Source organism: Cornus florida, unplaced genomic scaffold (assembly GCF_030987335.1).
Source record: "Cornus florida cultivar Cherokee Brave unplaced genomic scaffold, ASM3098733v1 CherokeeBrave_3.0.0_Hap2_Chr10, whole genome shotgun sequence".
In the NCBI taxonomy this organism is placed as follows: domain Eukaryota; kingdom Viridiplantae; phylum Streptophyta; class Magnoliopsida; order Cornales; family Cornaceae; genus Cornus; species Cornus florida.
The window spans coordinates 64675781-64703029 of record NW_026775580.1 but is presented as its reverse complement, the minus strand read 5'-3'; the positions used below and the strand labels follow the sequence as shown (position 1 = coordinate 64703029).

At 38.4% G+C, this 27249-nt stretch overlaps 2 long non-coding RNA genes and 1 pseudogene across 2 annotated transcripts; 1 reads left to right on the top strand and 2 right to left on the bottom strand.

The window, feature by feature from the left end:
* Window positions 1-855: 855 nt before the first annotated feature.
* On the bottom strand, window positions 856-4000 carry LOC132279567 (uncharacterized). The gene is made up of 2 exons (XR_009471351.1): window positions 3565-4000; window positions 856-2004 (listed from the first exon to the last, which is right to left on the bottom strand). It is a non-coding gene; the product is annotated as an uncharacterized LOC132279567 (long non-coding RNA).
* A 288-nt stretch (window positions 4001-4288) lies between these two features.
* LOC132279182 (subtilisin-like protease SBT3) overlaps window positions 4289-27249 on the bottom strand; it is an 85544-nt pseudogene continuing 62583 nt past the window's right edge.
* Window positions 7731-9483, top strand: LOC132279521 (uncharacterized). Its single transcript, XR_009471342.1, has 2 exons — window positions 7731-8279; window positions 9222-9483. It is a non-coding gene; the product is annotated as an uncharacterized LOC132279521 (long non-coding RNA).

Genomic DNA, 27249 nt, shown 5'->3' with positions numbered 1-27249 from the left:
ATACTATGTAGTATGAAGTGAGAAGGGATCAAACCCAAGGGATTGAACACATGTTGGGACTAAACTTGATTTTAATGCTAATTAGATTGTAAAAGAGAGAAGAGAAAGAGAGAGAAAGAGTGTGAGAGAAAAATATTTTGGTGGAGTGATTAAACTAAAATTCAATTAAAAGCATGAAAATAGAAATGACATTAAACTAAGAATTAAAGAGATAGGAAGAGAGTCTTAGGGTTAGGATTCACCACTAAGCCCATGCAATTAACCATATGCTTTCAATTAATGGGGAATTTATTAGTGTAATTATAGATGTGGTCACATTATCATCACAAATCACAATTGTAAGCATAGATTATCAACATCAAGAATGAATTGTCTACCTAATGATAATTAAACTAAAGTGTAGAACCCATTCAAGACTACGTCATAACCCACCATACACATTCACAAATGTATCCAATAAGAGCACACATCAATCAAGAAGATAATACTAATTGTAATTAGAAGCATGGATTAAAATAATCAAGCACAGATTGCCTACTTTACTACAATTAACTAATGACAAATAAGCTAATTTGTAAAACAATCTATTATGATTAAGCCTTTATCCATCAAATTAATTGACAATTGTATCAACTAAGTTTCATGCTATGGCCATCACTAAACACAACTAAAAGAAGTATCTAGTGTAGAGTATAATTCTAAATCAATCACACCTAGACATGCAATTTTCATATAGAATCAACGGAAGAACTAAATTCTAATCATCTAATGAAGAATAAAATCCCTAATTAATCATACATAGACATACAATCAATTGGAGATTTCAATGGAAGAATTTATCAATACAAACCCTAATTTATCAAATCAAGCATGTATATATTAAGAAATCGCAAGGCCATACAATTTAATTACAACATAATAATTCCCCAAGAAAAGAAATACAAAGGTTAGGGTTACATGAACTTAGGGCTCATCCAAGCCCTAAGTGAAGAACTAGCTCATGGAGGAGATGATCATGGTGTCAACAAGTCCTATCTCCATCTTTTGGCCCTTCTTCTTCTTCCTTCAACTGTAGACAAAGCCTCTGTAAAAAAATATTCTTGAAACCCTCGTTTGTTTTTTTCTTCCTTTCGTTTTCTTCCAGAGGGAACGATATCACGATACAGATTCAAAATAATAATCAAAACTTCATTCCCCAAATAATAAATCACTAAACTAATAAATACTAACCCTAAAAACAATGGGCCTCACTGGGCTTAAGTAATAAACCTATTAAAGCCCACTAGGTTACAAAATAAGCCCAAACATTAAAATAAAAATATGCAATGTTGCCAAGTCCTGGGGGATTGATCCCCCACCCTGGGGGATCGATCCCCCAGAGTTGGAAAATTCCTTTAAGCCTTATTCAGCTCCATTTTTGCCCTAGGCTATTTGGTTTACTTCTCCATCTTTGGGAACATCATCAAAGGCCCGAGATTGACCGCTTTGTGCCATTTTCTGAAAATCTTTGCTTAACTCCAAAAAGGCTTAATTGGACCGTTCTTAGCTCATTTTAACTTTATTGCCCTGAAATACACATAAACATAAATTATGACTAAAACATAAACTTAAGATAGATACAAAGACTGAAATACCCTAGCTTAGGTGCTGAAATGTGCAACATTTAAGCACTTATCAATGATCTTGAGACGCTTCTGAGCTGGAGTCTCCTCAACTCGAACTGTAGGTTGTGGTACCAACTGCGGCTGAGCAACAATAGTTGCTCTCACGGCATTTTGCAACAATCAATTCAACTCTAGTGCCATAGAACCTTCACCCACTTCTACGGGTACAGGTGTTTCAACATTCTCTCTTCTTGGGGGAACAGCTCTTGGGGGAATCAAGTCCCTAAGAAGCATGTTCTCATCAACTGGCTCCACCGGATTGGAGCTAGAGCTCTCACCAACATCGCCCCTTGTTGGCCTAGGGCCAACTTCTCTAGGTTCCTCACGCCGTGACATCGTGCTATAAAACGAGAAAACGATTCAGAAACATGACACTAAGGTCCACTGTGGACGACTCAACAAGAATTAATACCGTACAACACTTAGCATGCAAGACTTTGCAAGAAACATTTTAACATAAACAAGTAAGCAAGTAAGCACATAGGCAGTTAAGCATGCTCATTTAAATAAGATACCATGTAGCAAGTAGTCATGTAAACAATACAAACAACATCCCATGCGACTCTATGTAGGCCTCTACCCGTCGTCCTAAAGGTTTTCAAACATTTGCTCTGATACCAAATTTGTAACGACCCTAACTGATGCCAAGAAATTTTTTTTTTTTTTTTTTAAAATTCGGCATAACCTCCCCTAAAAATGGACCTACCGCAACCTGTTTAAATGCATATTTAACCTGTCATGCAACTAATTTCCGAATTCACGGCAACAAAAGATAATGATACAACCTACTAATCTAGACAATGCTTCAAGCTAGGATTATCCTTCCATTCATCAACAAGTTACATATCATCAAGTTCGCATCCCATATGTCATTAAGTATCATAAGTGTATTACATGATCATGGTTCTTCAAAAGAAATTTACATCATTACACCTTTGGAATTTTACAAAAATGAGGGATGAACAAAGGAGTAGTCTACTACAAAATAACAAGGAAAATGCTCCTCTAGCAACTTTCAAAGTTGGGGTGGATTGTCGTCTACCGGTTCTTTTCCAAGACCTGAAAAAAATGTATAAATAGTAGGGTGAGCTATATGCTCAGTAGGTGACACTTAAGACACAAATCTTGTGTCCTTGTGAATTCAAGCAAAGCATAGGCCAATGGGAGATAGGGATCATACAACGTAGGGGATCAAATACAACATACAATTCAATTCCAATTATAAACAATGCAATGCAATGCAATGAAATGCAATGCATGTCAATGACACTCCCCATTTTCATTCTCAAAACCATCACTTTCAAACGTTAATACAGCCCGCCCTTTGGTAACCCCGCAGCGACACGAGAGGAGGATTGGCTAGTGTCCCTGACCCTTGGTAACCCCGCGGCGTCATTATTGGGCCCAGCCAGCTCAACCACACTAGGGCAACTCCCTAGTCCCCTCTAGGCTATATTAACCTCCAGCCCGTTGGTAACCCCGCAGCGACCGGGTTTCGCATAAAATCATTTCATCAAAAACACTTTCCCGAAATTTCCCCTTTTTGAAGTAAATCAATTCTTTCCCTTTTCCTGCCCAATGTTAATGCATGAATACCTCAATGACATACACAAGTTCATCATTCCATACTTTATCCAATGTAAGCAACATGGCATAATTCGCAAGAATAATCAAGAAAGTCATAACATGCTTATACATAACAAGTTCTAGCACAATGAACATATATAATCAAGTCCTAAACATGCTTCACATAGAACAATCAACAAATATAGTCACACAACTAACATATATGCATAAATATCAACAATTCTCTAGATTTTAAACAACTAATCAAATTAAACAACAATTAGAGGCAATTAACTCACTAAGGTACAAGATTTCATGAATTAAGGGCCCCTACCTCAACATTGCACCAAAACCCTAGAAAATGGGTCTCAAGATTCGAAATCCAAAGGGGCACAAAATCTAAAATTGCTTGTATGGATGTGTAGAGCTTGACACGAGCTTCGTTTTGCCTCAAACGGCAACTCAATCCGACAAAAGGTGGATGAGTAATCTAAGAATGAAGTTTGAGTTCAAAAAGAAAAAGAAAAAGAAAAATCAAGAAATAGAGACAGAAGGAAGGGCCAGCGGGAGAGAAGAAAAATGGAGACCAATTGTGGTCTCAAACCCTTTTTGGGTGTGGTGGTGGGTCCCACCAAAATTTTAATTTGTTTTCTCTTTTTCTTTTACTCAATATACATCACACAATACACATATACTTACACAGACATCACAATTATTAAGATGTGTATAAGATTTATTAGTATGTGAATGAGAACACCACATTATAATACATATAATATTATGATTTTTTTTTAGACTTTTTGGGTTAACTTTAATACAAATCTGACAGGAGTATATATATATATATAATTTTATTTAGATCGAATCAACATAATTCATATCCGATTTGTTAGGCTAATGAATTATCAGATTTAGATCGTAATCAGGTTATCAGATTTTTTGTTCAATGAATATCCGACTAATTGAATCGGATTCGGATCAGGATCCGCTCCATTGACAGGTCTAGCACTATGGTCTTCCAACACCTCTCTCCCTCTCAAAAGCACAAGCATCTGAGAAAGTAAACCGATCATATTCCACTCCAAAGTCGGTTTATTATCGAGGCATTTTATGCAGCTAGTAAAAAGGTAAGTAGGAATTTTTTTAAAGCTACAATGTTCTGACAATTTTATCTCTTGAAGGTAACTTGGAGAAATGGAGTGCCTCGTAACATTTTTTGTATTTTGCCATGCCAAAACCTTTTATTTCATTATTCAAAAGAACTTGCGAGTGTATTTCTGGACACTAATTTTCAATGACGCAAACACACTTGCAATTGCAATTTCCCTATCGTCAATGAACTACCAAACATTCACAATAGGTGACACCACTATAGGACTTCTCACAGTGTGCTTACCACCATCTTCGACCCAAATTATAGAACCAAATGTAACCGTCCTATTCTTGTCACTCATATATTGTATAGTCAAAGAGTAGCTTTTCTTCTCATATATCTCCTCAAAAACCAGTGTCTCCGGTGAGACTGTGACCACAGAACCTTTTGGTGCTTCAACCTTAGCTGTATAAGTGACCGTGGCATTGCCAACATTTGTGACAGTCCTCTGAAATTTCTGAACAAGTATACCTGTTTCATTAGTGTACAAAGCAATGAAGGATGGGTAGTTAAGGTCAGAAGACGGGCTTGAGCAACCAAAACTATTTGATCTTGTGATGGTCAATATTTGATTCTTAGTAAAGTTCATTGAGCAGAGGAGATTCACATAGTCCTGTGAAGTAGCATCATAGATAAGACCTGGATCAAGCGCTTGGTTAGGAACAACCTGACCTGCCCCCATGGCTAGAGGTGAAGCAATTTGGAAATTTAGGCCATTGTCTCGGATAGAATTGTGAGTGTTGTCAAAAGGGTTGGCTGTGGTAATCATGGCAGACCTAATAGCAGCTGGACTCCATTCTGGGTGCGCGCCTTTTAAGAGAGCAGCAATCCCAGAAGCATGAGGACAAGCCATGGATGTCCCAGAGATCATATTGTAATCACTGGACAATTGAATATTTGAGCCAATAGCACTTGCCGGACCGTTTGGAATCCACGATGCTAAAACTAATGTCCCAGGTGCCATTACATCCGGCTTCAAAATGCCTGGATAGCTCGGGGCAGGACCTCTTGAAGTGTATGAAGCAACAATAGGGGCAGGCTTAGTCCCTACAATGGTCTGTTGGAACTTCATGCTCGCTGTCGATGTATTTCCACTTTCAGCATATTTAATCACGGCTGAGGCATCTTTAGAGCTAATCACAACTCCGGGACAGGGGAAATCACTGAATTCATGTACGTTAGGATTATCAGAGATAAATATAGTTGCAGCCACATTTGCGCTTGAGACAAATCCAAATTGATAATAATATGGCTCCGTGTCATCACATATGAGGATGCCATAAGGGGCTCCAGACAACAATGCAGTTGAATTGCAAGGAGACAGAGTCTTGTTGTAAATGAGAGGGAGGTCCAACACCAAGGCACTTGCAGGAAACACGCTCCATGCAGTGATGGTTAACCCATTTCCGAGAGTCAAAGTCCCGGCAAACCACCGGTCAATGGAGCCTGCTGCGACGGTCAAGACCCATGGAATCCCATTGTGCAACCGTCCAAGAGAAGCGCCTGCATTGCCTGCTGAAGATGAAACAACCACACCCTTCTCCATGGCTCCAAAGGAAGCGATGGCAATGGGATCCTCATACAGCGGTATCCCATCAAAACCCATTGAAATCGATATCACGTCGACGCCGTCAGCTACAGCCTGGTCCATACCGGCTAGGACATCAGAAGAATACCGTCCTTCGTCAAAAATGACCTTATACATGGCCACCCGAGCACTGGGCGCAACCCCCTTTGCTGTCCCCTTTGCATAGCCAAAGTACGAAGCACCTTCCACAACATTTCCAGCAGCTGTGGAGGAAGTGTGCGTGCCGTGGCCCTGAGTGTCCCTTGCAGAGTTCATGCTAACTGTTATGTTCGGATTTGCAGCTAAAATACCCTTGTTAAAGTATCTAGCTCCAATGAGTTTCAAGTTGCACAATGAGGAATTGAACTCTTGTCCTTCGTCACACTTACCCTTCCACCTAGAGGGGACGGGAGTCATTCCTTCATCGTTGAAGCTCCTGCTCTCCGGCCAAACACCAGTGTCGATGACACCAACGATGACGTCTTTGCCAAATTCTGATGCTGGCCATAGGCCACTAAAAGGATTGAGGGAGAGGAAATCAAGGCTGTGGGTGGTGTCAAGTGTGACTTCCCTATCACTATAAGCTGAGACAAACCCTGGGGAATTTTTTAGAGTCTCTAGTTCATCTTGAGACAACAGGGCACTGAAACCATGAAATGCATTATCGTAAGTGTAGACAAGCTCTGGTTTGGATTGATGACCTTTCGATGTTGTGTGACCGGCTGATTTTATGGAATCAACAGTGGAGGAGTACCAGTGGTGGTGGCTAGCAAAGGTCTTGGGCATGTGAGACTTGTCCATGTGGACTATATAGGTGGACCTACCAACTGAGGCTGATGTAGTCTTGAAGGCCAGAAGACACCATGCAAGCAAGATCAAATGAAGAAGAGGAACCCCATTAATGAGCTTCATTGTTTCCTCCAAAGCTTGAAATTTTGGTTAGACTCTAATGGGACCTGTGACTCTGTTTGTACTTAATATCTCTATTTATAAGCATAAACTATACATGGTAGTTGAAATTGAGATGACTGAATATTGAAACTAATTTTTTAAAGGACGGCCCTAGCCGGCATTTGTTTAATTAGTTAAATTGATCTTTCGTTAGCCACAAATGGTGGCCTCTAACGTGTAAATCAGCAAGCTGTCACCAAAAAAAATACTAGGCCATATTTGTTTCAAGTTGTTGGCATGTCATTTCAAGTTAGTTAGAAGGCTTCGGACTACACATTGGACAATTATATATTTTGTGATCATTTTCAAAAGCCTTAGTTCAATCATGATCAAAAGTTATTTAGTTTTTTCAATTGAATAAACCCTCTTAACATATATCCATGATAGCAGGTCAAAGTTGACGATTATTTGAAGTAAAATCGAGACAAGAAACTCTGTTTTACAAATCCTATAGTTTTTTTTTATTTTTTTTAAAAGAATTTTGCAATAATAACCAAAACAAGAAGTCTTAGCAACAAGAAAAGTTAATTGCAACAGATTGTAGAGAACGGGTGTGGAATGACTTTTTAAAAGGGCAAAAATATTAAATTCCCTCTAAACAAATTCAGTTTTTTTTTTCCTTTTTTTTAATATCATATACGCCCGAGTTTGTTTACTAGCAAAATTATAAGGGCATCTCCTGTGTAACAATAAGAAGAAGATAAAAGAAACTTAGTATTCGACGCCATGGCAATGTAGGTAGTGCCATTGGGCAATTGAATAGAAGCGGACATCTAAATTAATGTGGATGACTTCGTATTCATTGACGGCTTAAATGTTAAATATTTGACAATGACTAAGCTAAAACCAAAAGAATGGCCAGGAGGAAAATTTTGATTCCGGTATAACGAAATTGTAAACCCCAAAGTTGATACACTTCTAGTTGTTTTAAAGACTGTTTTGTAATGTCTGTGTATTTATGTGCATAGGTGTATATATAATTGTGTGTATGTATATGTGTATTATGTTGTGTTATGGCTCAAATTTAAGCAAAAAGTTAAAGGAAAAAAAAAAAAAAAAGGTGGTGGGACTTACCATTAAACCAACTAAGGGCCAAGAGACCACAAATGGTCTCATTTCTCTCCTTCTCTCCCGTGCGCCTCTCTCTTCCCCTCTTCCTCTCTGTTTTTCTTTTCATTTTGATTTCCAAAAACTTTGAAGCAAGATCTTGATCTCATTTCTTATCGAAATTGAGTGCCGTTTGAGGCAAAACAAAGCTCGTGTCAAGCTCTACACATCCATACAAGCGATTTCAGATTTAGTGCACTCCTTGGAGTTCGAATGTTAGGACCCATTTCTAGGGTTTGTGAAGAAAATTGGGGTTTTTGCTCAATTAGAGGTAAAGGTGTCTAATTCACACTTTTCTTGTACCTTAGTGGTTATTCCTCTAGAATTTTGGCTAAACATGCTTGATTTAAGGTTGATTGCTTTAAAAATGATTTAATGGTACATATAAAGATTTTATATATGTGTGTTTGTTGACTTATGTGATAAGCATGCTTAATTTAGATGGATTACTCCTTAAATGATTTAATTGTGTATGTGAAACAGGTATCTATGTGTATTTGTTGGATTGTATGGAAATTGTGATAAATGGTTGATTTATCATACTTATTATAATGTTAAACATTTAGTTGATTGTTGTGAGCATGTGTGGTAAATTGTGGTATTAAATTCCCCATTTTATGATATTGTCACGGCATGACAAATGTTAGAAATCTCTTATATTACAACATTGAAAGTATGTGGCATTCATGAATTCATCATTGGGGATTGCACGTATGGAAATGACTTTTGAAAAATGAAAGAATAGGGATTTTCGGGAAAGCTTTGTTGAAAAAGTTTTTTTTTGAGAAACCCGATCGCCGCGGGGGTACCAAAGGGCCGGAGGTTAATATAGCCTAGAGGGGACTAGGGAGTCGCCCTAGCGTGGTTGAGCTAGCTGGGCCCCATAATGACGCCGCGGGGTTACCAAGGGTCAGGGACACTAGCCAATCCTCCTCTCGTGTCGCTGCGGGGTCACCAAAGGGCGGGTTATATTAACAGTTTGAAAAGTATGGTTGTTTTCTGAGAAATGGGGAGTGACACGCATATCATAGCATTCATGGCATTTTACATATGATTGTTTGGAATTTGAATTTAATATGTGTTTCCCTCATTTTGTATGACCCCTCTTCCTATTGGCCTATGCTTTGTTTGGATTCACGGGGCTACAAGAGGTGCGTCTTAGGCACTCTCTACTGAGCTTTATGCTCACCCCATTTTATTTAACATTTTCCAGGAACCGGTAAGGAGGTAGTGGATGCCGATCTTCCACAAGCTTAAGGATGACTTGGAGCTCATTTTGTATCTTTTGTATATCTCCCATTTTTGTAAGGCCCAAAAAGTGTAGTAATGTGTATTTATTTTTCAAAACCATGGTTAGGTAATATAATTATGTTACTAGATGATATTTTGGATGTGAGTTTGATATCATGTAAACCTTATTGATGCATGGGGAGAATAATACTAGTTTGAGGTATTATCGAGGTCATTTGATTGTATATTATCATCTACTATTGCCGTGAATTCGGAATTTGAGCCGTGACAGGTTAAAAATGCAATTAAACAGGTTGTGATAGGCCTATTTTTAGGGGAGGTTATGCCGAATTTTTTTTGTTTAAAAAGTATTAGTTTTGAGACGTTACATGTTTAATTGGACGCACAAATTTCAATTATGAAAAATTTGAAAAGCATAATAAATTTCCAATTCCAATTGTGTTGGTTTAAGAAAGATGGGTTTAATCCTTTGAAACAGAGAATAAGTAATCTGCATAGATCTTCCTCACATGTATAAATGACTACACAAGCTTGATCTTGAGCTTTATTCAAAAAAAAAAAATTACTCCTATGAAGTTAGCTTTATTCAAAATTTCGAGATGAAAGAAAGACAAGGTTTATATCAGATCAGATCATGGGTGGATGAAGCTGGCTGTAACTCTGGCGGGCACAACCCGAGCCCAGCTCCAAAATTTTCGGGTTTGGACGGTATATATTGAAATTTGGCCCGGTTGGGTTCAAAATTATGAACCCGGTTTTATTAGGCTGGTTAATGTGTTGGACAACCCGAAGTCCAACCAGAGTCTATCCTGAATTACAAAACCTGACATATCCAAAATATAAACTCGAACATTGAACCGGATATATATTTGTAATTATATATAAATTCATATAGATATATTGTGTAAATATATTTGTAATGTTACATTGAACGTATCAGCTTTTGATTCATTTGTTATTTATGTCATGCCAATATCTTTAATAATTTCATTTATAAAAAAGTTAAAGTTATTTCATATGTTATGGTGAACCCGAATTCTAACCTGTGCTGGAAGCTAGGGGTGCAACTTGGGTTGGGTGACCCGAACCCAACCCGAGCCCAACCCGATTTTTCATGGGCTTTGGCAATCATTTTTACAATTAGGGTTAGGCTTGGGTTGAAAAATCTCAACTCGAATTTAATTAGGGTTGAGCTCAAGTTGAAGTGCTAGTAACCCGAGCCAACCCAAACCCGAATTTTAATAGTATTTTCATATATATATTTACTTTTAAATACATTATATATAAAATTTAAACTATGATTACTTTTATCCTTTTCAACTTCTTTTTTTTTTGTTAAATCTTAACTTATTGTATATTAGCATTTAGGAAAATTAATTTTCTAAAAATTTATTTGTAATTTATTAAAAATCTACAAAAAGTCTTTAAATTTCTTCTTGTGTAAGAGTAATTTAATCTAAAACTAATTCAAGATCATACTAAATTTTTGGTATAAAGATTAGTCATATGAGTATCTAGAATTAACCTGAAATTTTAACCCGGAATCTAAGCCCGAGTTGTAAGCCCGAATTTAAAAGTAGAAGGATGGGTTGGGCTCGGATTGAGTAGTTAAGATTGAGGATAGGGTTAAGGTTGGGCTTGGGTTTAGCATTTCATATGATGGGTTGGGCTCAAGTTATACCTCAAACCCGCCCAACTCGCCCGAGTTGCAGCCTTATTGGAAGCTTTAACTTCATCCGAAATTTCAACTCGTATTTAACCCGAGCTTTAAAAATTAAGGATGAATATATTGAGCTTGGGTTCATTAACTCGGATTAAAGGTTAGGTCGGATTAGATTAGGATTAAGAATACCATACATCGAATTAAGCTCGAGTTGAACCTCCAGCGCACAATCCACTTAAGTTGCATCCCTAATGAAGGCTTACAATTTTGACTCTCTACGATCTTCTAACACCTCTCTCTCTCTCTCTCTCTCTCTCTCTCTCTCTCTCTCTTGTGAATTAGCTCAAAAGAGGCTGAGAAAGGTTTGATCTCATATAACAAATCTAAAGGGGGAGTGAATATGTAATGTTTTCAATTTTTACCATTTTTCAATTTATGGAATTTTCTGTTTTTCGAGGGTATTTTAGTCTTTTCTCGTTTTGCATGCCGGACATCGTGAGGTGTGCTAGATATATCCGAGAGTTGATTGGGACATTTCATTGAGTTCAGGACTCTTTGAAATGTAAAGGTTGTCATTTCAGTATTTTTCAGTTTTTCGGATCTAAAAGTCCCATGCGGGACCCACTACCTGGATTGTTGCGTACGGGAGTTTTGTTTGGGTCCAGTTGCACCTCATTTTATTTTATTTCATGTGTTATGTGTGGATGTGAATTATAAAGTGTGTATATGTATATATGTACACATTTATGGTGAAAATTCAAAAGAAAATAAAAATATTTTTGGTGGTGGGACCCACCACCTCTTTTAAAGGCCAAGAGGCCAAATTAGGCCTCATATTTCACTCCCTTACTTTCTCTCTCTCATCCAGCTCTCTCTCTCTCTCCCTCTTTTCTCTTTTCTTTTTTTCTTTTTCTTTTACAATCTTCAATCTTAGATTTCTCTCTCATCTTTGAGAGATTTTTTATGCCGTTTGCGGCAAATTGAAGAGCACGACGAGATCCACGAGTTGATCGGAGCCAATCTCCGTTTGGTGCACCTTGGAATTTAAAAAATTAGGATTTGGATTGGGCAATTTAGGGCTTCATGTAGGTTTGCTCTCTAATTGAGGTAGGGGTTTTCCTAATGTGTAAGTTTTGATTCAATTTGAGCAAATTTCTATTACTTTTGATATATGTTGTAAATCATGAAATTTGATACAAACTTGTTGAGTTGTGAATGTCTCTATATGTGTAAATCATGAGTTGTCTAAATCTTGAGTTGATGGTTTACCTAATTTTATTATGTGAAAATTTTGAGAATCCTTGAACATGCCTTACTTGGGAAAATGATGTCCTTGTTATGTTAATCTTTTTATGTATGCCATGGATGTTACTTGACTCTTATAAGATGAATTGATGATAATGTTGGTGCAATAGTTATGAACTTATGATTTGAGGTTGGAATGTTGGAACCGATATATTAAAACGGTGAGTATCGAGGCTTAGAGGTGCGTAATCGCTTGTTGAAGATAGTTGAAGCCTCTCCCACGTGCAACGGAAGACAAATGGCAGCACTATATCCGGGATTCAACTAAGCCCAGATATGAAAATTGTTTGTTCATGAAAGTTGCACTTCTTCTTCATAAACCTGTGTATTTATCTCCGTCCGATCAACAGAAAATATGAAACTCACACACTCAAACTCAATAATTTGAAAACACTTTTTCAAATATCGTTTTCTCTCTTACTTGTATTGAGAGTGTGTGTTTTGTAGGCTTCGTAAACCTACTATTTATGCTAGCATATATAGAAGACATAATTAAATAAAGTATTTAATATACTTTAAACTTAACTCATAAATAATATATCAATATAGTTAATTAATTGCATCAGGTGAAGATCCTTTTAGTTAGAGTTTGTAAAAATACTTTACGTCTTCATAAATATATAGTAAAGCCAAGACTTAAAGTCTTCATAAATATAGAGTTTCTAAAAATTAATTTGAAACATAACTCCAACAATCCCCCACTTGTCTAAAATGAATTTTGTTGATCGGTACAGTCATGTGCATTAATAACGGTACCTTTTGGACTTGAACCATTACCCAGTGTAAGTACCCTTGATTTCATCGAGGAACTTGGTGAACGATGTCTTGAACCAAGAACCATGTTGATGAATAAGAAATACTACACACACACTTTTGTTCGGAGATAAAGTATTAAAGCTTGACACGTTTCGGCCATGTGTCCGAAATCCATACTTCTGAGTGTCGATAAGGATCAAGCCTGTCTAGATCCTATAGAAGCGGCCCTACTTCCACACTCAAATCGGTGTGTCCATCAAGAGAGACCTTGCACACTCCAACCGAATACCAGTTATGGACTCATTAAGAAAATTTAATCTCATCCTCCTCATTGCAAGATAAATCAGTGAATCTATCAAGAGTGATTGTGTACACCCCAATCGAAAATCCGATCTATAGAATTCATTAAGAGACTCATGTCTTAGCCTCCTCATTGATTATACGGTGAATCTATCAAGAGTGATCTTGTACACTCCAATCAAAAATCAATCTATAGATTCATTAAGAGATCTAAAATCTCAACCTCCTCAGTTATAGGATTGAGCACCCATATCATATCATAGGGAAAAGAACATTGATGTGCTCACACAAGTTGTTATGTTACTTGTTTTTCCCATTGAACCCAGGAGAAATATCACTGGGTTGCCCATAACAATACAACTTATTCAATTACAGGCTTTAGTTCCATCCCTTTCGATGTCTTGGACACAAGATCCCTTCACATGTTTGATCGGTTGATCAACTAACATCAACCTTCGCAATAGCACAAATCATTGTAAAATAGGGCTATTGGTCGGGTAAGTCGAACCACTAGGACTGCGCTAGTCTATGACAACCTAAGTGTCTAGAATTGTTCTTAGAATGATAAGGGGTAATAAGGGTTTGTTTGATGGTCACTAAACTAGGAATTCAAAGATGCATAAACTAGTAGGTTGCAAGAATTAAAAAGAGATGAAATACAAGTAGAGAAAAAACTAGGGAAATGAATCTGCTCCAACCCTATACACATTCTAGATTGAGATTAAATTGGGAAAATCAACATAAATGATGGTCATGACACATAACAACCCTTGGTTGCTATACTATCCTCAAGAGGTTTATTAAATCAAAAACAAGAATAATCCATCAAAGATTCACATGCTTGAACTACCTAAACTAGGGTGTAGTCTTCAACATGCTCCCTAAGCCAAAGATTATCAAGCCCTTAATTAAATGATGAGAGCATACAAAGTTAAGAATCAAGTATAAACCATCAAAGGGCATCCTAAGCAATGATTTATCAAAGTTCTCAAACTCCATGCCATTAAAACCATTCCATGATCTAACTTCCATTGTCACTATGGAAATGCAAGCTATATGATTAGGAAGAGAAACCATCTAAGACAAGATGAATAGCTCAAAATAATCATGTATAGACATTAGAATTCATTACAACACATATGATGCTCTAGATCATAAAATCACCAACAATAATACATTGAAATCCCAAAAGTAAAATCTACACTAAAACATGCTTACAAGGGAGGGGCTTTATCACCTCCCTAGAGAAGATTTAGTTACCCATAGGAGCAATGGAAGAAGGAAGAAGCTTGAAGACCTCCTCCATTTTCGTGTTCCCTTCTTCAAGCTTGAAGAACTCTATCTCCTTGTTCCCTTCTCTCCCCAAAATCTGATCCAAACTCCCCTAAGAGATGTGTGGCTCTTATCCCTCTTATCTACCACCAAATTAGGCTCTCTCTCTCTCCCCCCCCCCCCCTAGGAACATCTCCAACCACCTCATAAAGAAGGAAATCAGAAAATGAAGGAACCAAGAAACAAGTGGCTGAAATAGTGATTTTTTGGAGACAAACTGCCCTATATTCGAGTGCTCGAATTTGGGCCTCGAGCACTCAAAAATTGGGCAGAATGCCTATTCTCCATTTGCTCCGCCCGGACCTGCTTTGATGAAATGGCCATAACTTTGCGCTTCGAACTCCGAATCACAAACCGTTTGAAGATTTGGAAAGATAATTCAGAGCTTTAAATACTTCATGTTTTGGTGGAGATCCAATTCTCAAGACTGTTTGGTCAAAAATGAAGATCAAGGCAGATTTTCATTGCTGCCAGGCAGTTCTGCGCACCTCTGGTAACAAGGCCATAATTCTCTGCTCCGAGCTCCGAATGACAGACCGCTTGAAGATTTAGAAAGCTAATTCAGATCTCTAAATATGCCATTTTATAATGGAAGTCCAGATCTCGAGATTTTGGGTCAAAAGTGGCAATCAAAATCGAGTTCCACTGCTGCCTGAAATTCAGCTTTTGAGCACATTGTTGATCAAAAATCCACAACACCTTATTTTTGCTCCTTTTGGGCCAAGGAACCTGAAAATGCATAAAAACATAGAAATGAAGATGATCTACATAAATTAACATTCAACGAACTTTACTAATGCAATTTAAAGCGCTTGAATATACAATATTCGGCGCTTATCACACCCCCAAACTTACATTTTGCTAGTCCCTTAGCAAAACTACAATGAAAAACTTAATGAAAAGACAACCATGGGCATGCTACTACAAAAATATCATCCATGGTAAAATGAGATATATACATAGTTCAAAAATAACTTGAAACAGAAAAAGAGCTGGAGATGGGGTCATTGGGAAGACTACCTTGCATATATGAAGCATTGATACTAAACACATTTCAACATGCATGTATCAACATCATAGTCCATATAAATAACTCAATTGTCATCTCTTAAATGGAAATCAACTCTAACTTTAGTGAAAGTGGATTGGATTCTCAACATGCGGCTTTTACTTTCTTTTCCAATTTCCAAGCACAAGTTTTCAAATCATTGAATTCCCCTTTAAATGAGGTCCCTAAGGCATGATTTTATTTACAAGACAACTTTTGTTGCTTGTTGACAATTTATTGTAATGCTGAAGTCCCTTAACCTTTCTAACCAACCTATGTAGCAAGCGTTAGGCCAACAGCTCCCAAACCAAATAGCTTTAGGTTGTTAAGTGTAGAGATACTCCAAAGGGCTTAATAGCTCAAGTTGGAAAGGCTACGAACTCCAGCAAACCATGCTTATTACAAGTTTTTTTTTTTTTGAATGACCGTGCAATGTTTAAGTCCTTTAAGCTTTCTAGCCAACCCCTGTAGCAAGCGTTAGGCCAACAATTCCCAAACCAGACGGCTTTAGGGTGCTAAGTGTAAAGACACTCCTAGGGCTTAATAGCTCGAGTTGGAAAGGTTACGAACGTCAACTGGTCATTATTTTCTTTCTTTCTCTTTTTTTTTTTTTTTTTTTAGACAACTTAAATCATGCCAAAGATATTCATCTATTAGGTTCATCAAATCAGATTAACTAGGCCAAGGTCAAGGTCGATTAAGTTGCATGCCTCATAGTTAAGTTTCCAATGTGCATCTGTGCATTGTGAAGCTTAAAAGAGTGTCAAATCCAGCGAGAATTTAATTGAGACATTTATACAGACTAATTTGAATCTACATGATCATTTCAACTCAAATTTTTCTTTATTTTCAAAAATTTTAATTGCTTCTATACACAAGGTATTAAACATATGTTTCATCTCCGACAAGTGTCAAGTTATACTATCATTGCTTACCAAAAATTATGAAACCAAAAATGCATAAATGCACCCCCAAACTTGAATGACACATTGTCCTCAAGGTGTGAAGACAAGCATACCAAAATAAAAGCAAAAAAAGGGGGGAAAAGAACAATATTACTAAGTGGAGTGACGAATGCAAAGATGTCCATCTATGTGAATGCACAAATGCGTCCCCCAAACTTGGACCCGAAGACCTGCCAAAACAACACTAATATACACAGGTAAAAGCATACGTTTCAGAATGAAAAACTAAAAGAGAATGAATAACACAAACATGAAGTCTAGTAAAAATCCAAACAAAACATAAATTAGCACACATTAGTCATAAGGTTACAATGGATAACAAAACAATGCCAAGAATGGGGCCAGTTAGAGAGATGAAGCTGGTTCAGGCATTATGTCGAACAGGTAGTGTGCATGACAAAAAGGAAGAGGGCCAAAGGATGATTAGAGTGATGAAAACCCAAAAAAAAAAAAAAAAAATTTAGACAAAATGCTCTCTAGCTTAGAGCATAACAACAATCACACCCAAACTCCACAATTTCCATGCCCATACTCCTCAAAAGGATAACAACAACATAACAAAAAGAAAAAAAATAAAAAGGATGAGAAAGCATACCTTGAGAGAAGAATGGAGAGAAGGGAAAGATGGAATTAGGAAGGAGGATGGAAGTGCATGCATGAGGTGCTGGGTGATTGGTTTGGGGTTGAGGATTGGTGGAAGCCGAGAGGAGGGTTGTGGTGAATGCCGAAAGGAATTGTGTTGGGGAAGGTGATGGTTAGGGAGTGAATTTGCCGAGAGGGGGGTTGAGTGTGGGAAGGTGGTGAAGGAGTGTACATGGTGGTTCATACAGGAGGGTGAGAGGTGTTTGGTTGGTTTGAAGGTTTAAGAGAAGGATGGTGCTGGATGGAGAGAATGCCGAGAGAGGGAAAGAAGAGTGAGGTGGGTTGGTTTTAAAAGAGAGGTGGCGTGGTTTGAGCACTCGAAGTGTGTCTTCGAGTGCTCTAAAATGGGGCAGTGGGCTTGGTTGGTTTGTTATGTGAGGAGTGGGTGATTGCGAGCACTCGAAGCTTGGCTTCGAGTGCTCTAAAATGGGGCAGTGGGGTGAGAGGGGGGGTTGGCAGGGAGTGGGGTGGATGAAGGAGCTTGAAATTGCCGAGAGAGAGAGAGAGAAGGTGAGGTTGGTGTGGTTGGTATGGTTGGTGCAGGTAAGATGCCGAGAGAGAGGTTTGGTTAGGGTGATGGGGGTGTGGCTTTGAGGGTGGTTTGATGATGGTGGTGAGGTGGGGGAGGTAGGAGGAGGTTGGGTTGGTTTTGGGTGTGGATGAGGGAGGAGGGTTGGTTGGGTTGTTACATGGCTAGGGTGTTGTGTGCATAGGGTGGGTTGGGTGAGTTGGGAGCCGAGGTGGTGGGTGAGTGAGGAGTTGGCTCCGAGAGTGGGGATGAAGTGAAGGAAGAGGTGAAAGTGGAGAAGGATGGTGGTTGGTTGTTGATGTTGTCGAGAGGTGATGTGTAGTATGCTGTGCAGGAGTGGTGCCCGAGCATAGTGGTGTTGGGTTGTGGGTTTGGTTTGCACTCGGTATGGTGGGTTGATGGGGTGATGGAGTGAATTTTCGAGCACTCCACAGGGGAATTAGAGTGCTCGACAATTAGGCAGTGAGCATGCTAAGGAATTGGTGAAGCTTTGAGCACTCTGGATTGGCCTTCAAGTGCTCGAATGTGAGGCAGTGGCCAAGGGATGTTTGGGATGGAGGTTCGAGCACTCGAAATTGGGATTCGAGGGCTCGAAATGGAGACAGTAGCTGCAAATGATGTGCTGAAATTGGAGTGCAGTTGCGAGCACTCGAACTTGGATTTTGAATACTCGAAATTAGGACAGTGGTGCATGCAAGATTGGAGGCATCAGCGAGCACTCGACAGGGATGGTAGATTGCTCGAAATTGGATCAGTAGGCTCGAAAATGAATTCATTGCAATGGAATGTGTAATGTGAGCAACATGGAAATGGAAGCTGTTCAAAATGGAATCCATGCATGGAAAGTCAGTGGCTTGGAGATGAAAGAATGCATGCAATCTAAATACATTATCAGTGGTTACTGTTGCATGCATTGGATGCAGTTTGATTCATGTGCAACATCATTCCATGCATTTGCGTTTGCAATCTCATTCTATGGGAGATAGTGAGCACTATTGCATACATTTTCATGCATTTTGATGGATTTGCAACACCATTACAGGAATTTTTGCAAGTTGGCGACTTGGACACAAAAAAACTTTGCATGTCATTCCCATGCAATGGAAGAATTTCTGGAAATTTTCAAATTGTGTCTCATAATGCTTGAATGAACTGAAGAAAATTTTCAAATTGCATCATCTTTAGAAAATTTCCAGATTTTGAATGTGACCGGGTCCTTTACAAGGGTCGCGATACCAAGTCAAGCTTAAAGAGTTGTGTGTGTTTAGGAGGTGGCCAAGTTTTACATTTATAAAAAGCCACTACTACCTTTCTCTATATAAAATATTGATAGGGCGAGTAGGGATCGTCCCAAGGGATTTGATGGTGTATCGAATTGTGAACTATGGTAATTAGGGTTAGTAGGTCGAGTGATCACATAATTGGTTGGTTGGTTGATTATACTAAATGAGTTAAACTATAATAAAGCAATTCAATAAGATAAAAAGTAAGTAAGAAGGAAAGGTCTTGGGGTGTAGAGATCACCACCAAACAATACTATTCCATACCATAATCAAGTGACTAATGAGGGAAATGAATGTGTTGCAACAATGTTGTGTGTGTAAAAGACATTCAATTGATAAGGGTGACTCAACAAGTGCAAATTGTCTCAATCAACATGTGTGAGGCCACAATACATCTATTGGTAGAGGAATATATTGTCTAAACATCATGTGAAGATAACAAAATAACAATTCAAGTCATTGAACCTTTCATTAAGCTCATAGTCCAAGCAATCCATAAGGATGATTTAGTTAAACATGCATTATCTAATCATCATGTGAGAGGTACAAAATATCTATTGGGAGAAGAATAAATTGTCTAAACACATGTGAAAGATACACATATCATAACTAATCATTAACTCTTCATTAAGCTCAAAATTCCTTTACATCACAAAATTAGAGCATATGCTTCTTGCATTCAAAAGCATGGAACATCAAAGAACAAGCATGAATTGTTTCCCCAATTAACACTACACTACTTAAAAGAGAAACACAATCCATCAAGGAATAAGTATGAACCATCTAGAGACATAACAAGAGCATTACATTAAGAACTTCATATTTTGGCAATCTCAAGATTAAAGGCATTAATACACATAGACATGCATCAATAACATTAAATCTAGAGATAAGCATCTATTCTAGCATACATAGACATATAGATAGAGAAAATGATCAATTAGAAGCATCAATCCATAGAACTCAATGAATAATCAAGATCTTCATAAGTTCAAGAATCAAAATATGCATTACAACACACATCCCTCAAAATTACACAAGATTGGGTAAAGAAAGCATGCTTGGGGCTAACTCTAGCCCCAAGAAGATGTCTAGCCACTCATGGTAGTGATGATCCAACCTCAAGGGCTAACTCCATGGCTGCTCCTTGTAGATGAAGATCTCCTCCAATGGTTGCTCTAGCTTCCTCCCTTCTTCCTCTCCAAGAATAGCCTCCAAGATGATTTTCAATGTGTGACAAGAGACTCTAAGCTCCTCCCTAAAAAGTGTATCATATTCCTTATATAGGTAAGTCAAATACACCCTATGATGAGCTGTGGTCGTGCAAGGCATATTCTCCAATGATTGGGTGAAGGACGGAATAAATGAGCTGGACTTTAACTTTTTCTCGCTGGAGGAAGTTCGATCGATCGAACCTTAACTTGGATCGATCGAAGATGGGTTCGATCGATCGAACTGCATCTTGGATTGATCGAAGTGGTCTGACTCCTCCGGATAAGAATAAGGCTGAGATATTTCGAAGATATTTATGGGGAAAAGGATAAAAGTGGTTGGTAGGCGTACAGCTGTGGATAAGATCAATCATTTGAATAGGACAAAATAGGGTTCGATCGATCGAAGGTGATGTTGGATCGATCGAACTTGGAATTTCAGCAAAGGCCAAGGTTGGATCTATCGAGAAGTACTGTGATCGATCATAGATGTTCGATCGATCGAACTCTAAGTTGGATCGATCAAACTTTTCAGCTGCACAACTTTGATTCCTTTTTGCTCATTGCTTTCTCCACTTTGCTCCCTCCTTTGGTTTATCTCAAGATTGCTTCAATTAAGCTCTTATTTGGCTGAGTTAGCTCAATTTTGGGATTAGTGCCTGAAAATATAAATAACACGTAATAAGTCTAAAACGGCAAAGTAAGATAGATAAAGGTACTAGAATGCTCAAGCTTAACGGGTTTAAATGCGCACTTTTCAGTGCTCATCACACCCCCAAACTAAAATATTGCTAGTCCCTAGCAATGAACTAAGAAGTAAAGGAATGAAATGAACAACTAAACAAGTATAAACTGGAAAGCAAGTAAAATGATAGCGCCACTTTCGTAGGGAACACGATTGCATTTAGCATATGCAACAAGCCTTTTAAACCACTAGGTTACCCCTAGTGGACGAGTAAAGTCTCGTGAGGGTTTCCAGAAATGGTACCCACAAACATTAAGCTCATTCTTTCAAAAGTGGCACCAATATTGCAAACAAGCATTGGGAGAAAACTACCTCAAGTATGCAATTTTTCAACCGTTTCTAAGCAATCTCCCAAAATTTCAATATCAAGCAAGCAAGCATGGTCCTCCACACATCAAGAAAATGATCATGAAAATCAAAACAAGTCTAGAATCCATGTGAGAGGTCCGGCATCAAGTGTGTTGCTATTTTAGCTAACTAGAGAAGTAATCACATCCTTACCCTCAAACTAGCACACAAATCTAGTACCGATCATCAAGATAAGAGAGTGGACCTTTTATTAAAGCTTTATTGTTCTAGGTGTGCTTATTCTTTTCACTCTATTTCTTTTTCTTTTTTCTTTTTTTTTTTATTGAGGAACAAATATGGAAGTATTGTGCAATGTGTTGATCTCTTAAGCTTTCTAGAAGATTCATGTAGCGAGCTTTAGGTCAATGACTCCCAAACCAGATGGCTTTAGGGCATTAGGTGTTAAGACACCCCTACGGACTTACAAACTCAAATCAACTAGGCTACAAATCAAGACGACAACCATCTAATCATTTCCCACTTCTCACCTTTTGGGAGAAATCCTCACTTTTATTACTTTTTGCAACTTCTTCTTCTTTTTTTTTTTTTTTTTTTTTCAATTCAATTATTAACCTAGAGTTTGGGCCCTCCACCTTTCGGCGCGAGAAGTTCACTGCTTAATGAGGCAAGAATCCCGGCTACTCAATGAAAAGGGGTTGTTATCCACCTTTATCAAGAATGAAAGCTTTCAATGCACTACTAGCCCAATTGGGATATAACCAATTCAATAATCAACAAAGCATGTACCCTACAATTGAATGCTAGCGTGCGCCGGTGCTAGTGTAGAATCTTAGAATGAATCTCAAAACAATCACAAAATCAGGATGATGTGGACCACAAATGCAAGCAAGATATCAATCTTTTGAAAAATTTACTCCTAAATGGCATCCTCAAGGCATACAAGGAGTATTGGACTCTCAAGTCAAGCAATTTTTAAATTTTAAGCAATATAGTCCTCAAAAGATCAAAATCATAGCTAGAAATGAACCAAGTATAGAAATATACCTCAAATACACAAGACATGCTCAAAATTTGAATTTTAAAGTAACACTGAAACATACACCAATACCCCCAAACTTAAAGTGCACATTGTCCTCAATGTGTGAAGAGAACAAAGGAAAGAGTATACCAGTGCTTTAGACATGAATGATCGAGATAGAAGTATCCAAAGTGGGTGGCATGGCCCCCCCAAACTTGGGATAAACTATGGTCCTGAAAAGTTTGCACTCGGATAAACTCATTAGATAACAAGATAGGATAATCAGTGCACAGTGGACATGCAAGTGTAAGATGGGAGAAATAGAGAATAGAGAGAAAGGTGTAAGAGTGGTCCTGAAAAATTAGGCAGCATTCTCTCACTGAAGTCACTGTGGTGTACCTGATGGAGTCAAATATAGAAATATGAGATACTAAGAGACATCCATAATCAAGAAGCAATATATAGAAAATATAAAGTGCAGGTACATCAATAAAATAATAAAGCCGACAGACCGGCCGCAAAATATAATACAGTGACAGTATAATACAGATCCAGAATAAAAGAAATGAAAGCATAGAACAACTGGAAGTGGAGTCTCAGGAGGCCCGATCGTGAAGAGCTGCAGTGGCTGGAGGTGCCGGCTGTGAGTTCGATCGATCGAAGATGGAGTTCGATCGATCGAACTTAGGTCTCCACTCTTAATGAATTTTTTTTTTTTTTTTTTAGGTGAGATGCAAATTTTGATCGATCGAAGAAAGATTTCGATCGATCGAAGAGGATAAAGAATGTACAAGTTTAAGGGTTCAAGAGTTGATATGTGCTGGAACCTTGGATTGATCGAACTTGGAATTCGATCGATCGAACATGAAAAATTTTGAAAAGTCCCGAGAGCATGCATTTTGGAGTTTGGATGCAGGTCCAAAATTTTTCTAAGTGTTGGGACTCATGATCGATCGAACCACATGTTGGATCGATCGAAAGGTAGTTCGATAGATCGAAATGGTTTACGATCGATCGAACTTTTGAGAATTTGGAGATCCCGAGAGCATGCATTTTGGAATTTGGATGCAGGTCCAAAATTTTTCTAAGTGTTGGGTGCAAAATGAGAGCTGGATCGATCGAGTCCATAGTTGGATGGATCGAACCAAGACTTGGATCGATCGAAATTATGCCTAAATGCTCAAAATGACTTGAATGCTCATGCAATCCCTTACTCAGTGCCTTCCAATTTATATGAACCACAAAAACAGTATCTAGACATCGCAAGAATCAAAATGCAAGATAGAAATGAGGGAGGAATAGGGTTTTGACATCCTACGAATTTCGGTGCTAGTCTTTAACGTCTCTAGCAAGACCTAGGGTTCTTTTAACCCGGATCAAAGATCTTACAATGCATCCCCTCCTTTTTGGGATGTGAGATGTTTTGAGTTCTACCCAACAAATGGTTCTTGGAAGAACTTATTGGATTTAACTCAAAAGATGTTTTTAAATTCTTATCAAAATCTTCATCAATATGTTCATACACCGGGTCAATAAGATTTGCAGCCTCTAAATGTCTTTGAAAGACTTGGCCCTCTATGTATGGTTTCAATCTTTGCCCATTCACCTTGAAGATGTTCCCCTTCTTCAAGTCTTGTATCTCTACCGCTCCATGCGGTGCAACCGAGATAATTTCATAGGGACCTTCCCACTTGGTTCTCAATTTGCCGGGAAAGAGTTTTAACCTAGAGTTGAAAAGCCAAGCTTTTTGACCGGGTTTTAAGGACTTCTTCACAATATGCTTATCATGGAAGGCTTTGGTTCTTTCTTTGTAGAGCTTGGCATTATCATAAGCATTGTGCCTTAGCTCTTCCAATTCACTCAACTGAAGTAGCCTATTCTCTCCGGCTTTGGCTAGGTCAAAATTGAGCTTTTTAACTGCCCAAAAGGCTTTGTGTTCTAGCTCAACTGGAAGATGGCAAGGCTTCCCATAAACAATTCTATAAGGGGACATGCCAATGGGAGTCTTATATGCCGTACGATAAGCCCACAAAGCATCATTTAGCTTTCTTGACCAATCTTTCCGGGTGGGGTTAACCGTTTTCTCAAGGATATGCTTAATTTCCCGGTTAGACACTTCAACTTGTCCACTTGTTTGAGGATGGTAGGGAGTGGCTACTTTGTGAGTGACGGAGTACTTAAGAAATAATTGCCTCAAGAAATGATTGCAAAAATGCTTTCCTCCATCACTTATCATAGCCTTTGGCATACCAAAACGAGCAAAGATATTGGATTTAATGAATTGAATGACCACGGAGTGATCATTTGTTTTGGTAGCACAAGCCTTAACCCACTTAGAAACATAATCAATGGCAAGAAGAATGTATTGATAACCATATGACATAGGAAATGGACTCATGAAATCAATGCCCCAAATATCAAAAATTTCAACAACCAATATATTGGTTAATGGCATCATATCTCTTTTAGACATTGTTCCCATCTTTTGACACCACTCACACGACTTGCAAAAGTTGTAGGCATCTCTATGAATAGTGGGCCAAAAGAGCCCACTTTAAAGAACCTTTAGGGCGGTCTTCTTTGCACTAAAATGCCCACCACATGCAAGTGTGTGGCAAAACACTAGAACACTTGGGATTTCACTCTCCGGAATGCATCTTCTCACAATTTGATCAGGACAATAACGGTATAAAATAGGGTCTTCCCAATAGTAATTCCGGATGTTGGCAAAGAAACAATTTTTGTCGTTCTTTGACCAAGAGGTTGGAAGCTTGCCTATTGCCAAATAATTCACAATATCAGCGAACCAAGGCATTATTCCATTTGAGACTTGAAAAAGTTGTTCATCCGGGAAGGAATCATGAATTGGAGGACTAGGGAAAGGCTCTATTTGTAATCTGGAAAGATGATCAGCAACCACATTTTTGATGCCCTTTTTGTCCTTGATTTCAAAATCGAATTCCTGGAGGAGTAAAATCTATCTAATCAATCTAGGTTTTGTTTCCCTTTTTGTTAAAAAATGTCTCAATGCAGTATGATCAGAGTAAACAACAACCTTAGATCCTAGCAAATAAGAGCGGAACTTATCAAGAGCATATACTATAGCAAGTAATTCCTTCTCGGTAGTGGAGTAATTCAATTGAGCTCCTGAGAAGGTTTTGCTTGCATAGTATATGGCACAAGGGAGCTTACCTACTCGTTGGCCCAAAACTGCCCCCATGGCATAGTCAGAAGCATCACACATAATTTCAAAGGGCAAAGACCAATTAGGAGGTTGCATGATAGGAGCAGATGACAATGAAGTGCGCAATTTATGAAAGGCGTCTAGGCATGCTTGATCAAAGACAAAAGGAGTATCCTTGGCAAGAAGATTGCATAAAGGTCTAGCGATTTTGCTAAAGTCCTTGATGAAGCGGCGATAGAAGCCGGTATGACCTAGAAAAGAGCGAACTTCCCTCACCGTTGAAGGTGGGGGTAGTTCAGAGATGAGTTCAACTTTTGCCTTATCTACCTCAATTCCTCTTCTAGATATGACGTGACCCAAAACAATTCCCTCTTGAACCATAAAATGGCTCTTTTCCCAACTAAGAACAAGGTTTGTTTCACGGCATCTTTTAAGCACTAAGTCCAAATTTTTGAGGCAAGCATCAAAGGAAGACCCAAAAACAGAAAAATCATCCATGAAGACCTCAAGATACTCTTCCACCATATCCGAAAAGATAGACATCATACACCTTTGGAATGTAGCAGGAGCATTGCACAAACCAAAAGGCATCCGTCTATAAGCAAATGTGCCAAATGGACATGTAAAGGTGGTTTTCTCTTGGTCTATTGGGTCAAGGGCCACTTGGTTGTAACCGGAATATCCATCTAGAAAGCAATAGTATTGTTGCCCCGCCAATCTCTCTAAGATTTGATCAATGAAGGGTAAAGGGAAATGATCCTTTCTAGTGGCGGCATTTAATTTTCGGTAATCAATGCACACACGCCATGAGTTGGCGGTGCGCTTAGAGATTTCCTCACCTTTAGCATTTTCAACCACGGTAATTCCCGACTTTTTGGGAACTACTTGTGTAGGACTAACCCATTTGCTATCGGAGATTGGGTAGATGATTCCGGCATCCAAAAGTTTCACTACTTCTTTCTTAACTACCTCTTTCATGTTAGGATTCAATCTCCTTTGGGCATCCCTAAAGGGTTTTGTATCCTCTTCCATGAGTATACGATGCATACAAATGGAAGGATCAATTCCCTTAAGGTCCGCCACACTCCACCTTATAGCTTCTTTGTTTTCTTTAAGTACATTAAGTAGAGCATTTTCATGGTCCTTATCTAGGCTTGAAGAGATGATAACTGGAAGAGTGTCGCGAGGACCTAGAAATGCATACTTAAGATTAGAAGGCAAAGTTTTTAGTTCAAGAGTTGGTGGAGATACCAAAGATGGAACCGGAGGAGTACTAGAAAGTGAAGGAAGAGGCTTAATTGGAGTTTTCCATGGTGGACAATTCAAACTTGCTACGGATTCCATTATATTGCTTACTTCATTGATTGAATTTTCATTATCAAACCCACAACTCTCATACATTTCAAGAAGACATGAGGCAAGAGGATCATCGGATAAAAGAGATGAGAGATCATCCTCAAGCGGTTGTTTCATGATCATTGTGGGAATTGATTCCTCAACAACCTTATCTAACACATCAATAACATAACACTCATCTTCATCTATGGGATGTCGACTTGCATTGAAAACATTGAGTTTGACCATCATGTTGCCAAAAGAAAGATCCATGATTCCGGACCTACAATTGATAGTGGCATTGGCGGTGGCAAGGAATGGTCTTCCCAAAACGATTGGGATTTGAGTAGTGGAATTAGCAACCG